Raw genomic sequence first — 16,459 nt, 5'->3', positions numbered from 1 at the left:
TTTTGGTTCAGTTAGAATACCTACGACATTTAAATATAAAATTCATTAAATATATGCTAATTAACAAGTATCTCATTGCTATTTTTATGAAAAATACACGCCTTCTTGTTTTTGTTTGTATATCACACACAAAAAAATCAGTTTCCATTGCAGGTATAAATTACTAATTACTCATCTTTTGTAAAAGACTGTTTAAGTTAAAAATTACAAATCAAATTTATATTCGTCGTTACACATTTTACTCTTCAGGGAGATGTTCAGGGAACGTGAACATTTGCTTAAGGTTTTATTAGGGCTGGGAATTGAACCCCTACCTCACATATGTTAGGCGAGCAGTTTACCAAACAGTCTTACAGGCTGTCGAGAAAAATGGAGACGAAAGACGGTTTTCTCGACATTTTTGAGATTTATCTCGAACTGCTTTTGCCGAATGATATTTGAGTTCTAAACTTCACGTACAACAAACATAAAAAACTCAAAAATCCGATTGGCAACGAAACTCTTTGGAACTCACGAATGAGTCCTTCCACCGATTTAACGCGATTTTTTACAACGGTCGGTGGTCCCTGTCTGTCAGGACATTATATCTGCTTGTTCTTGGTTTATCTGTGGTTGTTTCTTAGCCCATCCACTTCAAAGTCACATTGTCAGCACTCGACTTCGTGGGCTTTGGATGAGTTAAGTGGTTCCTTATGGATTTGTTAGGTAGACTTCGGTGTCTGCTACGAGTCCGAAGTGACGGAGCTCCTCTGACCGACCCACTCTGCTGTTACTGCATCTCTGCTGACAACACAACACTCCCCACTTCACCATGTTATACTGGCACGTGCTCTCATCGTATCATCTAGTCGTCAGTTACGCAATTCCTCTGCGTTGAAACTTCCTGGCAGATTAAAACTGTGTGCCGGACTGACACTCGAACTCGGGACCTTTGCCTTTCGCGGGCAAGTGCTCTACCGACTGAGCTACCCGAGCACGACTCACGCCCCGTCCTCACAGCATTACTTCTGCCAGTACCTCGTCTCCCACCTTCTCCTAAGGCTGTGAGGACGGGGCGTGAGTCGTGCTCGGGTAGCTCAGTTGGTAGAGCACTTGCCCGCGAAAGGCAAAGGTCCCGAGTTCGAGTCTCGGTCCGGCACACAGTTTTAATCTGCCAGGAAGTTTCATAACAGCGCACACTCCGCTGTAGAGTGAAAATTTCATTCTAGAAACATCCCCCAGGCTGTGGCTAAGCCATGTCTCCGCAATATCCTTTCTTTCAGGAGTGCTAGTTCTGCAAGGTTCGCAGGAGAGCTTCTGTAAAGTTTGGAAGGTGGGAGACGAAGTACTGGCAGAAGTAAGGCTGTGAGGACGGGGCGTGAGTCGTGCTTGGGTAGCTCAGTCGGTAGAGCACTTGCCCGTGAAAGGCAAAGGTCCCGAGCTCGAGTCTCGGTCCGGCACACAGTTTTAATCTGCCAGGAAGTTTCATATCAGCGCACACTCCGCTGTAGAGTGAAAATTTCATTCCTCTGCGTTGTTGGCCGCGCCATGTTGTAAAGAAACATTCCAGCCGCTTTTGCAAATGGATTTTATCAAGTTATATCACAAACTAATGTCTAACGTGGCGTGCTCAAGCATTTGATGGGAACGACAGCGAAAATCTGCAGAGGTCCATGGCGGTCGCACATTTTACTAGCTTTGGCTACGGACGTATATTTAGGATAGATTAATGTGAAATTAAATGTCACAGTCGAGGAAATGTGTGCGAACTATACACGAAAGAATATAGAACTCTAGAGATCATTTTTGTGGTGAATAAATTATTCTTTTTATATGTGTGGAAATTTACATAAAAACAATTTCTAATTCCATTGTTTATATAAGAAGAGTTACATATAAGAGGTATGGACGTCACTAGGAACAACTGAAAGAATGCGGCTTGAGATATACAGGCTAATGCAAAAGATGTCGTACAAACCGCAGGAGCTGTTAGAGCAGTCGGAATGCAACAACACTCGAAAAAGTAAAAACTGTCCTGGAAGTAATCCTGAACCAGTGAAAGCTGTGGAGTATCAGAAAAAATAAGGACAATCAGTACACACGCGGCTTAAGTAAAGGTAATGTACCGTTTACTTAACAACGTGAAACATTACAGAAGGTGTTCAAAATGTCGATTACTACATTCAATAAAGGCATGACATTTTTGTAGAAAATTGTGGCATACACTACCAAGTACACTGGACATCACGCGAACCTCTGCAGACACTCCAGATATGACGAGAGGTGCATAGTTTCGAGCGACTTGACGCGGCCGCCAAAAAGAATTCCTCTCCCGTGCCATCCATCTCCAGATTGGGAATTGCAACCTACGTAGTCAATTATTTTCTGGATGTATTCCAATCTCTGTCTTCCTATACACTTTTTACCCTCTACAGCTCCCTCTAGTACCATGGAAGTTACTGTCTGATCTCTTAACAGATATCAGTCCGTCCCTTTTTCTTGTCAGTGTTTCGCAGACATTCCTTTCCTCGCACGATCCTGCGGATAACCTCCTCATTCCTTACCTTATCAGTCCACTTAATTTTTTTTACTTTCGCCTGTAGCCCCACAACTCAAATTCTTAAATTCTCTTTTGTTCCGGTATTCCCACAGTCCATCTTTCAATGTCATTCAATGTTGTGCTCCAAACGTACATTCTCAGAATTTTTTTCCTCAAATTAAAATCTACGTTTGGTACCAACAGATTTCTTTTGGCCAGAAATATCCTTTCTGCCAGTATCAGTCTGCTTATTACGTTCTCCATGATCCGTCCATCATAGCCTATTTCGCTGCATAGGTAGTAGAATTCCTTAATTTCGTCTACTTCGCGTTCCCCAGTTCAGACGTTCTTAGTTCCGCTACTTTCGTCTTTCTTTGATTTACTCTGAGCTCTTATTCTGCACTCATTAGACTATTCATTTCATCTAACGGACCCAGTAGTTCTTCTTCACTGTCATTGAGGATAGTATGTCATCAGCGAATCTCATCGTTGATAACCTTTCGCCCCGAATTTGGCTCTAAGCCCTGTGGGACTTAACATTTGAGGTCATCAGTCCCCTAGACTTAGAACTACTTCAAGCTAACTAACCTAAGGACATCACACACATCCATGCCTGGAGCAAGATTTGAACCTGCGACCGTAGCAGCAGCGCGGTTCCGGATTGAACTGCCTAGAACCAGTCAGCCACAGCGGCCTTCCCCTGAATTTCAATCCCACTGTTGAACCTTCTATTTCAAGCACTGCTTGTTCGATGTATAGATTACACAATAGACTTCATTCGTGTCCTACACCATTTTTAATCCGAGTGCTACGTTCTTGGTCTCCCAGTCTTCGTTCCTACACATATTGTACATTACCAGTCTTTCCATATATATTACGCCTGTTTTTCTCAACATTTCGAACGTCTTACGCCATTTGACATTGTCGAACGCTTTTGCGAGATCTACAAGTACTATGAACATGTAGTCTTTTTTCTTCAGTATGTATGCATGAGGTATTGACTGAGCGAGAATTCTCGCACTTTTCGGCTCTTGCTGTCTTCGTAATTCTGTGGATGATGTTTTACCGAAAGACAGATGGTATGTCGCCAGCCCCACAAAAAAAAAAAAAATAAAGAGGTGTCACGTCAAGGGAACAAGGTGGTCGTCCAATTGGACTGCCATTTCGGATGACGCGCCGGTAATATTTGACACTGAGTAGGTCATACACTTCCACAGAAAACTCTACTACTTTTACTTGCATCCAAACGAAAAAATTCTCATTGGTCAGGATTACTTCCACAACCAATCGTTCTTACTGCAGAGTTGTTGTATTTCGTCTTCTCTGTCAGCTCTTTTAACTTGAGCGCAACGTTTCGAATCACTCTGAATAGCGAGACAGCAGTTAAATATTGTGGGAAAGGAGGCATATTAGAAGCCTGATCCTGCTACCCTTTTTTATTGCGAATGTGTACATTGAAATATAGATAGCAACAGGCACAATACGGAGAGACTGTGTAACGTTCTTTAAAAAATGAAAAGCCTTACGATTACGGCGAATGAATGTCTGAACCGTGGAATGGATACTGAACTTGAAATATGGTGTAGGGTGTCATAGCTGCAAGTTGTGTGCTTACTCTGTGTTACTGCTAGCAACACTTCACACGAATTGATTGGGCGATGCAACGCCCAATACCAATAAAGAAATACAGTCACTGTAAAATACATTCAGCCCCTTAGGCACTGAATCATCTGGCCCTCTTCAAAACTGATAACTTTGGTCCCTGTCCACATAACAAATAAATTAAATTGTCTTACCGCTAAAGCAACAACCGGAGTAACGTGATATATTCTGGTCTCTCATGAAAAAATTATAAATATGCTAGCTACAGGCACAGCTGATCATAATACTTGAAATGCATCTGAAATTCTTTTCGCTGATGAACGAGAGCATTTAACAAAATCCAACTTCTTTGAAAAAAAATATGACCTGGACAGAGAGGCGGTACTGACTGTGGTCAATAACTAACACTGAGTTTTTAATTAAAAATTATATTGCAAGTTAAGTTTGGTTTTTCAAACATTTGGCAAATTGAAGTTGCATTACTCACAACTCATTCACCAACAATGACATTTAAACAGCAAGTACTATCTAACCTCACTAAAGCGGTATAAATGCAAATCATCAGATTACATATACACTATGTGATCAAAAGTATCCGAACATCCCCAGAAACATATGTTTTTCATATTAGGTGTATTGTGCTTGCACCCACTCCCAGGTACTCCATATCAGCGACCTTAGTGGTCATTAGCCATCGTGAGAGACCAGGTTGGGGCGTTCCCAGGAACTCATGGACTTCGAACGTAGTCATGTCATACGTCTGTACGCGAGATTCCCACACTCCTGAACTCCCGTAGGTCCACTGTTTCCGATGTGATAGTCAAGTGGAAACGTGAAGTGATACGTACAGCACAAAAGCGTACAGGCCGTCTTCGTCTGTTGACTGACAGACACCGCCGACAGTTGAAGAGAGTCGTAGTGTGTAATAGGCACACATTTATCCAGACCATCACACAGGAATTCCAAACTGCATCAGGATCCACTGCAAGTACTATAACAGTTAGGCGGGAGAAACTTGGATTTTTTGGTCGAGCGGCTGCTCATATCCACACATCATGCCGGTAAGTGTCAAATGACGCCTCGCTTGGTGTAAGGAGCGTAAACATTGGACAACTGAACAGTGGAAAAACGTTGTGTGGAGTGACGAATCACGGTACGCAATGTGCCGATCCGATGGCAGGGTGTGAGTATGGCGTACGTCATCTGCCAGCGTGTGTAGTGCCAAAAGTAAAATTCGGAGGCGATGGTGTCATGGTGTGGTCGTGTTTATCATGGAGGAGGCTTGCACCTCTTGTTGTTTCGCGTGTCACTCTTACAGCACAGGCTTGCTTCCCAATGTTGAAGAGCAATTCGGGGATGGCGAATGCATCTGTCAATACGATCGAGCACCTTTTCATAATGCACGGCCTGTGGCGGAGTGGTTACGCAATAATAACATCCGTGCAATGGACTGGCCTGCACAGAGTCCTGACCTGAACCCTACAGAATACCTTTGGGGTGTTTCGGAATGCCGACTTCATGCCAGGCCTCACCGACCGACATCGATACCTCTCCTCAGTGCAGCATTTCCGTAAAGAATGGGCTGCCATTCCCCAAGAAACCTTCCAACATCTGATTAAATGTATGCCTGCGAGAGTTGAAGCTGTCATCAAGGCTAAGGGTGGGCCAACACCATATTGAATTCCAGTATGACTGATGGGGGTCGCCACGAACTTTTAAGTCATTTTCAGCCAGGTGTCCGGATACTTTTGATCACATAGTGTAGCTCTGTTAACAAATCAAAGGTGAATTACAAAAATGAAATATCTCTTTATCACAACAGTTTATGTACATTCTGGAGTTACTCAACAATTACTAATTGTCAGCCAACTCACCTATACTAAAGCGCTAGCAAAAACAAAAATCATAATTTTTTAACATCTTTACCCTGGTTGCATGAAGACTCCTGCTTCCAAGTTCACAATATTGTCATTTTTAAATTAATCTAACACTTGGTGGCTTCACACGCACATCATAAAAACTGCCTACTCCGTATTTCCCTCACAGACAACTACCTACAATTGTGTGCCAGCCGCTCTCTTACTCCAACACTATAATAATCTCAGACCAAAAGCAGTATCTCTGGATCTGCTATCTTACACAGTCAGCGATATAAAGCCTATCAATGACATACATCGTTTATAAAATCATATTCGGGTGCCACGTACAAATGCGCCCTAGTAGACTCTTTCAAGCAGAAACAATGTTACTTTTGCTACTGCTGTTTGGTACTGTGGAATGTTCAGACCATAAATGAAATGTGAATGAGCTAATGACACTGCCATGTGATGCTCCTCAGATGTGAAGACAGGTGGCAAAAACCAAAGAAAAATAAGAGAAAAGAGCGGAATAGAAAGGACGATGAGAGTCAGATGATGAAAGGCTAGAATGTCCGACGAGTTACCTGTAGAAATTATACAGCAGTTATGTCAGCAAATTACGCACTACTTTAGCCAGTTAGTCAATGAACCTCGCAGTTAATACATGTTTCCGACCTTCTACAGAAAAGAAGCTTATAATTATTTTGAAAGACGAGGACAAGGTTTCAGAAGCAACTATTATTAGGCGCCAATTCAACTCTTGGTTTCCTATGCAAATTGGCGAAAAACTCACTATTCTTAAGATTACAGAAGGACGATAGAAATGAATGAGTCTGCATGATATGTCAAACGCGCGTGTTTAGCAGCCATAATCGGATGTCCATTACTCGAAGCCTTTGATCAGCGCTGCGTCTAAACCAGTTGTGTTAATGTACGCTGAATGGCTGGAGAAATCCAGCCACAAATTAACTGCTTGGTCGAGACATTACACATCCTCTTTTGTAAGACATCGTCCAATTGGTGGCGTTCAGATGACTCTCGGGATTAAATTCTATTTGCATGTTGTTTGGTTTAGACCCAGATGTCCGAGAAAAATTCGTTTTTTACTTGCACATTTCAATGCTCGTCAGTGTCACTACGTGAATGGTATTATTTTAGTGTTGGAAATTAATTATTTTTGCTGTTGATGACATTATACAATGTATTATTGTTCATTTATGGAATTATTTGTAGCGTGGCAAGATGATACAAGTATGAATGTACGCATGCATGTTCGACATCTCCTAAAATCCTGGATCGATTTCAACCAAACTTGATACACATATCAGTTGCTAAATCTAGAGAAGCATGGTGGTGGTAAGAACAACCTACCTCTCCATGGATTGTGTGTGTGTGTGTGGGGGGGGGGGAGAGAGGAGGCAGGGAGGAAAAGCAACGTAACACAGCTCGCGCAAATAGCCAGATTATGTTCATCCACGATTCTAGAAGGAGAGCACTTAACCACTTACAACATACTTTACCCATAATTTCAAACTTTTGCGAAGCTGTTCCTCGCTGTCCCCCCCCTTCCCGCCTGCCCCCCTGCAACGCCCGCCCCCCCTACCCCCTCCCCAGAAAACGATGAAAGGAAAGAAATTTATCGCTTACTACATTTTCTTTGCTCATTGAGTAAAACTGTCATATCAGACATGACGTTTTAATTTATTACTTCGTTGCGGCTTACTCCGTTCGCAACACAATTTGCAGGCAATATCCACATATACCACTAAATGTGTCTGCAAAATTATATCGATGTACGACGCGTAGTTCAGGACGAGGCCTATGAGAAAGATGGTCCGCGGACCGTACGTCACGAATGTAGGCCTGAACTCACTCGCTCGCTCAACTTAGCACAAAAACTACGTTTGCACACCTGTTAACTCGCAGCTGGGTGTGTATGCACTAACGAGAATTCCATCTTGTATTGAAATCTGCTATTATGCAGTCTTACTGCTTAACAATACAACAGCCGACCCCAGTGGCCGAGCGGTTCTAGGCGCTTCAGTCCGGAACCACGCGACTGCTACGGTCGCAGGTTCGAATCCTGCCTCGGGCATGGATGTGTGTGATGTCCTTGGTTAGTTAGGTTTAAGTAGTTCTAAGTTGTAGGAGACTGATAACCTCAGATGTTAAGTCCCATAGTGCTCAGAGCCGTTTGAACCATCTGAACAGTACAACAACAAAATTCAATTTAAGATTAGTGGCCGATATAAATGTTATAACTGTTTGTTTATAGTATTTAGCCTCTTCTGCTTAATAGTCCTCGTATCATACAAGAAATACAGCCTTATGCAACTGATAATCGTTTTGGCTTGAGTTTAATTTTATTGTACCCCAGTACAGCCGTAAAAAATCATTAGTAGGCCTATGGACTTCTGATCATTCTAGGACTAATAACAGCGAGACTCCATAATAGAGGATTCCAGTAGAAGATGAAATTCTCGTTAGCACGTACACGTCCAGCTACGAGTTAGTTGGTTTAGAAACGCATTTCATCTGCTGAGCTGTTCGAGCGAGCCAACTCAGGCCTAACTTCGTGATGTGCGCGCCGCGGCCTGTTTTTTACGTAGGCCTCTGTTCACGAGATATGACGTCATAAACACCGAGATAACGAAAATGCGTCATGCATGGAGTATTAATTTATTTTTATTTACTAATAACTCTATTCCAGTGTTTGATAATGATAGAACCTGGTGTGTTCCTACCAACTTTGAACACAATTTCAACCCTTTCCTAAGCTTATTCTGACTTACATGCTTAATCTCAAATATTTAACACATTAACATCTGTAACGTACTCAGAAGTTCGAAGCCGTTTTATAGGGGAGTTAGTCTTCAAAGATTTGGTGGTTTACTGGCTACTTATCTTCTGGGAAGTACCACTGTGGGAGCTAAGAACAGTCTACATTCCATTGGGGGTAGGAAAATACACTGAATCATAACTCAGGAACACCTGCAACAATTACAATTTATACAGCACTACCGCAACTCCGACTCTTACCCCAAAATCAGCTAACCAAGTACCCTCAGCACCAAACGGTAGTCGGGAGGCGAGTGACCCTCAAAGCGGGAGGCAGTGGAATTACCACCAAATACAGATATCTCTGCCAGTAATTTCTACTTAAAAAAAACTCTATATGGAGAGGACGACTCACTGCTGTTGCCAATGTGGTGGATGACATTGTCCCTTATGTCACAAAAATTGAGGACCGCTACATAGACTCTCACTTTTGCCCAGCAAAATGCATCCGATTGGTCGGCTTCTTTACGTCGGAGAAGATATACTTGGAAAAGGCCAGGTGATACGGGAAGATTTCAGTTAGATTACATCATGGTCAGACAGAGATTCCGAAATCAGATACTGGGTTGTAAGGCGTACCCAGAAGCAGACATAGACTCAGTTCACAATATAGTAGTGATGAAGAGTAGGCTGAAGTTTAAAACATTAGTCCGGAAGAATCAATACGCAAAGAAGTGGAATACTGGAGTACTAATGAATGACAAGATACATTTGAAGTTCTCTAAGGCTATAGATACAGCAATAAGGAATAGTTCAGTAGGCAGGACAGTTGAATGGACATCTCTAAAAAGGGCCATCACAGAAGTTGGGAAGGACAACATGGGTACAAAGAAGGCAACTGCGAAGAAACGTTGGGTAACAGAAGAAATACTTCAGTTGATCGATGAAAGGAGGAAGTACAACAATGTTCCGGGAAACTTAGGAACAGAGCAATACAAGTCGCTGAGGAATGAAAAAAATGGGAAGTGCAGGGAAGCTAAGACGAGATGGCAGGAAAAATGTGAAGACGTAGAAAAAGAAATGACTGTCGGAAGGACAGACTCAACATACAGGAAAGCCAAAACAAGCTTCGCTGACATTAAAAGAAAGGGTGATAACATTAAGAGTGCAACGGGAATTCCATTGTTAAATGCAGAGGAGAGAGCGGATAGTTGGAAAGAATACATTGAAAGCCTCTATGAGAGGGAAATTTGTTTGATGTGATAGAAGTCGATTTAGAAGAGATAGGGGTCCAGTACTAGAATAATAATTAAGTGCTTTGGGGGACTTAAGATCATATAAAGCAGTTGGGATGGATAAAATTCCATCAGAATATTTAAAATCATTGTGGTAAATAGCAAAAAAAAAAAAAAAAAAACAACGACTATTCACGTTGGTGTGTAGAATGTATGACTCTGGCGACATACCATCTGACTTTCGCAAAAGCATCATCCACACAATTCCGAAGACAGCAAGAGCTGACAAGTGCGAGAATTACCACACAATCAGCTTAACAGCATATGATCCAAGTTGCTGACAAGAATAATATACAGAAGAATGGAAAAGAAAATTGAGGATGCGCTAGATGACGAACAGTTTGGCTTTAGGAAAGGTAAAGGCACGAGAGAGGCAATTCTGACGTTACGGTTAATAATGGAAGCAAGACTAAAGAAAAATCAAGATACGTTCATAGGATTTGTCGATCTGGAAAAAGCGTTCGACAATGTAAAATGGTGCAAGATGTTCGAAATTCTGAGAAAAGTAGGGGTAAGCTATAGGGAGAGACGGGTCATATACAATATGTACAACAACCAAGAGGAAATAATAAAGAGTGGGCGACCAAGAACGAAGTTCTCGTATTAAAAAGGGTGTGAGACAAGGGTACAGCCTTTCGTCCCTACTGTTCAGTCTGTACAGTGAGGAAGCAGTGATGGAAATAAAAGACAGGTTTAGGAGTGGGATTAAAATTCAAGGTGAAAGAATATCAATGATATGATTCGCTGATGACATTGCTATCGTGAGTGAAAGTGAAGAAGAATTACAGGATCTGCTGAATGGAATGAGCCGTCTAATAAGTACAGAGTATGGATTGAGAGTAAATCGAAGAAGACGAAGGTAATAAGAAGTAGTAGAAATGAGAACAGTGGGAAACTTAACATCAGAATTGATGGTGACGAAGTAGATGAAGTTGAGGAATTCTGCTAACTATGCGGTAAAATAACCAATGACGGACGGAGCAAGGAGGACATCAAAATCAGACAAGCAATGGCAAAAAGGGCATTCCTGGCCAAGAGAAGTCTACTAATATCAAATACCAGCCTTAATTTGAGGCAGAAATTTCTGAGAATGTACGTCTGGAGTACAGCATTGTATTGTAGTGAAACATGGTCTACGGGAAAACCGGAACAGAAGAGAATCGAAGAATTTGAGATGTGGTGCTACAGACGAATGTTCAAAATTAGGTGGACTGATAAGATAAGGAATGAGGAGGTCCTGCGCAGAATCGAAGAGGAAAGGAATACGTGGAAAACTCTAATACGGAGAAGCGACACGATGATAGGACATCTGTTATGGCATGAGGAAATGACTTCCATGGTACTAGAGGGAGCTGTAGAGGGCCAAAATCTGTGGAGGAAGACAGAGATTGGAACACATCCACTAATAACTGAGGATGTAGGTTGCAAGTGCTTCTACTCCTGCTTCTTCTAGAATTTATGTCGTTGCCATTGTTTTTACCATGTTGTTAAAGCTATTTGTATATTTAGCATAAATCGTGATTTTCCAGATATCATTTTCAGTATATAATAAACAATTTTAGTATGTTATGTACCGCATCCCATACAAAAAGGAGAGCAGTTAGAATATTTATTGAAGTTTTAAGAGTTGAGAGAACTGCTGATGTAGCATTCTCCCGAAACCCAATTATTTGGAAGTTTAGATGCGTCACAATGAACGCATCAGAAGTTATGTGTGAAACGCATAAGTGGCTAGAATAAAAACAATTTACTACAATTCTTACTGAGAATGGTCTGTTACGATTACTTATTTTTAACCCGCTTTGTTGGTTTTCAGTCTCAGAATCGTTATTGGCGAGCAAATAAGTTTGGTGACGAGGGACGTTTTTAGAGTGCAAACGTTCGACCTTGCTGTAGTGTGCAAATCGACAAGTAATGGCATGTGGATGGCGCGCAAATCGGCACTTCACGAAACTGAACTCTCTCCAGTTACATTTGAACAGAATAACTTTTTCGTACCATTTGTCACAAATTGTAACAAGAGTGCTCCACAAATTAAACATAAACAAAATTGGTAATTACGATTATTATTACCAAACTTCCTAGGTATAATTACAGGGGGTACTTACGTGGCTATGCTGCTGCAAGAGCACCAGAAAGGAAGTGACCAAAGATAGAAGGCTAATAGCGCCCCTCTTATTTGCAAAGGGATATTGTAATTCACATCAGATATTGCTGTATTAATTTGGTGGCAACATGTTAGGTTAAATTTGATATCGAAATATTTATTTAGAGTTGCTCAGTGATGTAGTATATATGTTGCACTATGCACAAGCATTATTCTTTGTTCTCAGGATGTGAGTATCTTGGATATACCAATTCAGTTACATCTACATTTGCGAGGGTTGTGCTGTCGATCACTGTCAATTTATGATGGACGAAATTCCGAATATCGCCTGTGTGTTGACAAGTAAATCTGTGGATTAATGTATCAACATTTCTACAAACAATGCTATTATGAGTCTGACGACTTTTATATTTTACGGCAGACATGAGGTGGATAATGGAATATCGTCGTGGAATTAAAACCACGACGAAAGTCCGATGACACTTTGTGCAGATGACTTGTGCAGCGTCTCCAATACGGCCGTGGACCACGTCACGTCACACTTTTCAGTTATCAGAGCAAATGAACGCGTAAAAATGACTAGAAAACTAGTCACTTGCGGGGCGTTAAGTGTTTGCTTTCATTCAGTTTCTGCATGCTGAGGGGTTCCACCTGATTTCATGCAGCACACGTAACGTAACTGCTATGCATGACAGAAAAGTGGGGAAGTCGTGTAAGAATTTTAAAGCAGGACGTAATGAAGTTCATGATGATGACGGTCAGGGAAGGAAGCGACTATCAATCGATGATCTGAGTGGACTTGGACATTCGAGAAATCGTCTCCGAAGGACAATTCAGAATAAGTGAAGATGAACGATGTCAGACGTCGTCTTTCTTCATGGCAATGTTGTGCCTAACACTGCAGTAGGAACAAAGACGCTCTTGCAGCGTTGTCGATAGGACGTGTTTGATTATCCATAATACAGCCCGACTTGGCTCCATCCTATTTTCACACTCCGCAGCAGAGGTCTCTAAAACACGTCCGTGCAGCAGTATTCGACTTGGAGGTAATCTGTTGCGAATTATGGTGGCGGAAAATTTAGCAGAATTTGGCCGGCAAGAGTTGGGAAGGTTTCTGATCATCAGTCTTTGCTCCAATGTCCCGGACTGAATCACAATCCTCACCGTAGTGTCTCAGATAGAGAAGGCATGTGATAATGTTTGACGCCGATCCATGTGTCTGTTGGGGATGTTGACCTTGGCGGCTCCCTCGGTGCTATTCAAAAAGAGTAGGCTAATCTAACACTATACTGTACAAGTACTCATCACAGTCGTCCACACACATCTAATACTTCATAACAGTTCGGAGGAAGGCATCGGCAAACCTCGTTCATTAGGACTTGTCCTAAAATGGCGACAGCAGGGTTTCTGTATCTGCTCTCCTACGCTCGTTCCTTGAGTATCTATAGTCACTAAAACCAGGAAATCCCCATTCCTGGGCTGTTCCTAGAACATTGCATTAAGATCATCACTGTTCACTGCGGATAAGCTTGACTCAGCTTTTACACGACTGTGTAATGAATATTAGGATAACAGCTTTCTATCATCATTTAGCGAAGCAGTTGTCCAGTGAGATCGTGTTCTACTTTTAAGCTCTTTCCCACAATAGGTGCATTAACATATCCAGAACTACTATACAAGATTTTGCAGATAGAGTGACCTCACCAACCACATCCCTCTCAGCTGCTCCCTATGTTATACTGATGCAGAACATGACAGTCTGTCAATAAAGGAAAGAGAGCTCCAGCGAGTCCGTATAGCTTCAGTGATTATTGGGTGCTGAAGGGACTTCACTCTGAGAAAACTACTATCATCCATCGCTTTCATCATCATTTTCTTTCATAGTGTGTCAAATCGTCTATTCGGTGTGAGATGCAGTACTTTGGACTAGACAGGTTTATCCACACATCACATTGATGCTTGGTTCCACCTCATACGGTGTGTTGATTAACTGTTTCTTAACGAGCTGAATTGTCGATTTCAGAAAGCACATACGAGCAGTGAACTGTCCAGAACATAATAGCTCCACATCGAGATGCCTCCGCGATGAGAGATTACTTTCACTTCTGTCGTTATCGCCACCCATTGCCTAGAACTTGAAATGTCATCTCAGGGATCCCCGAAAAAAGACAAGCTGGAAGCGTATTGGGCCCTGCGACGAACGCTGGATCCAAGCGTGATGACATAACAATGAGGCTGTTCTTTTTTCCTCAAGAGTAGGGTGAAAGGAACATTAGGGCTTAACAAATAGTAGAGACATGAGGGCTGGAATACAACCTTGGATTTGGGATAGACGGAACAGAAAATCATGATACTGGCATCTGCGTTGGGGGATACAAGACAACCACGGAAAACCTATACTTGGAAGGGTAAATGGAAATAAGAATTAGTCCACCAGAATTCTTTTCTCTTATGTTCCACTCTCCGCCCCTAACCATAGAGTGGACAGTTTGAGATTAGGCCCATTGTCAAACTGGGTATTTTCAGCCAAATCAAAGAGGGATAGAAGTAGCACAGAGAGGTTTAGGAGGGAATCACTAGTTCCGGCGTTTGCCTTACTACCAAGGGAACCCTCTCGAAAACCTTGGTCGGAACAGGGCATTGAATCAATTTTTGTTTTGATTCTGTAACGATAGTATCAAACAAAAATAAAAAGAACTGTTGTTGTTATTGTAGGCTTCAGTGAGAAGAGTTGTTTGCTGTTAGTTTGGACACTAATCTATCCTGTGCATCTCATCTGTCTATAATTGCTGCACTCTACACTTTTTTCGGCCTCCTTGCTGCATTCAAGCCTTGTCTTAAACCCCACAGATCCCTTCTGAAATGTGATAACAGGACATGGGAATCCCGAGTAGCGGCTACTGAGCACACTAAAGCAAAAAAAAAAAAAAAAATAAAAAAAAGGTTGCAATCGTTATTTCGCACAATACGCAGCCTATACTCACTTGTAATAGGTACACATGAGAAAAGATACCAAAAAACAATATATATCTTTATTACTGCACAAAAATCAATCCGTTTTTCAACTCAGCGTCCTGAGTTAATGATTTCTGAAGCAGTCTATTATTTTAAATAAAGTACACAATCAAAATGTATTTGCAAGGTCCAATTAAAGAAAGTTTTTAAAAAATTAAACAAATACAATGTTAGCCAATTAAGGGAAACATTTAAAAAATTAAACAAATATAAACATAGAATAATTTAAAAAATTTTTAAAAATCTTAAGAAACTTTAAAAAAAGAAAAAAATCACAAACCATTATAAAATCCGAATACAAACGGCATAATAGCCCAATCAATCAACATTGCATAAGCAAGGAAACTTTTAATGCAGTAACAAAAATACTGAGGAACCATATAAATAATACCAGACATATACCGGTCCACCTACAGGCATGCACAACCAGGACCCACGTACCCCCACCTTAGCTTCCATTAGGCGGTCACCTGTTCACCGTACGTACAGCCAGTCGCACTACAAAACAGGGCGCATAAGAACAAAATAAAACTTTTTTAAAAAGAGGAAGATCAATGTTTTAAGCTCTGAGAAAGTGGTAGACACTACTAAATACACATTACAAGAAACTCTTTTTCTTAAGAGGAAAAAAAGAATACCCACAGTATGCAGCACACGGATGAGAAATACCGCACTGTTGAGTGGTACTTAAGATAGGTAAATAAATTAGTGAAATCAATGTGAAGTGAAGTAGAAATTAGAAAATAAATGAAAAACTTAGTTTAGTTTAGAAGAATTATACACTGGCAAACAGCGGGCAGAGCAGCAGTGACAGAAGAGCCAATGACCGTGAAGTCAGCACGTTCAGGAAGCTGTCGATTCAGCCGTCAGGGCATCGACCGACCGGGTCACGTGTTCCTCAGTTGTCACATGTGATTAAAGGCCCTCGCCTACATTCCAAGAGCCAATGACCGACATTAAGAAGATTCTTCGAGAAGCTTTTCAACGTGACAGAAGAGGTAATGACCGTGAGGTCGTTCAGCTCCAGTGAACTGATGTGAATAAATACGTGAGACGCAGTGGGCCCGAGGAGGAGTAGTTTTCAGTTCAGTTTTGGAGCTGAAGACCGTCATGCAGGAAGAGACTACATCGTACACAGAAGCACCAAGTCCGCCGCTATAATGGAATAGCTAGCAGCAGCCTCGCCGCCAGAAGACAGAAGTTAGAAGGTATTTGAAGGCTGATTTTTACGTAGCCGGGTGACTCGTGGGGACGGGAAGAAGACGGCCTCACATCAGCAGTCACC

At 41.7% G+C, this 16,459-nt stretch overlaps 1 non-coding gene across 1 annotated transcript; it reads left to right on the top strand.

Annotated features, from left to right (window-relative positions):
- Positions 1 to 1,064: 1,064 nt before the first annotated feature.
- Trnas-cga (transfer RNA serine (anticodon CGA)) lies at positions 1,065 to 1,139 on the top strand. The gene has a single exon. It is a non-coding gene; the product is annotated as a tRNA-Ser (tRNA).
- Positions 1,140 to 16,459: the final 15,320 nt, after the last annotated feature.

The sequence above is a fragment of the Schistocerca cancellata genome, chromosome 2, assembly GCF_023864275.1.
Source record: "Schistocerca cancellata isolate TAMUIC-IGC-003103 chromosome 2, iqSchCanc2.1, whole genome shotgun sequence".
Classification (NCBI taxonomy): Eukaryota; Metazoa; Arthropoda; class Insecta; order Orthoptera; family Acrididae; genus Schistocerca; species Schistocerca cancellata.
Note: the sequence above shows the minus strand (reverse complement) of the source record. Positions and strands in the feature narration are given on the sequence as shown.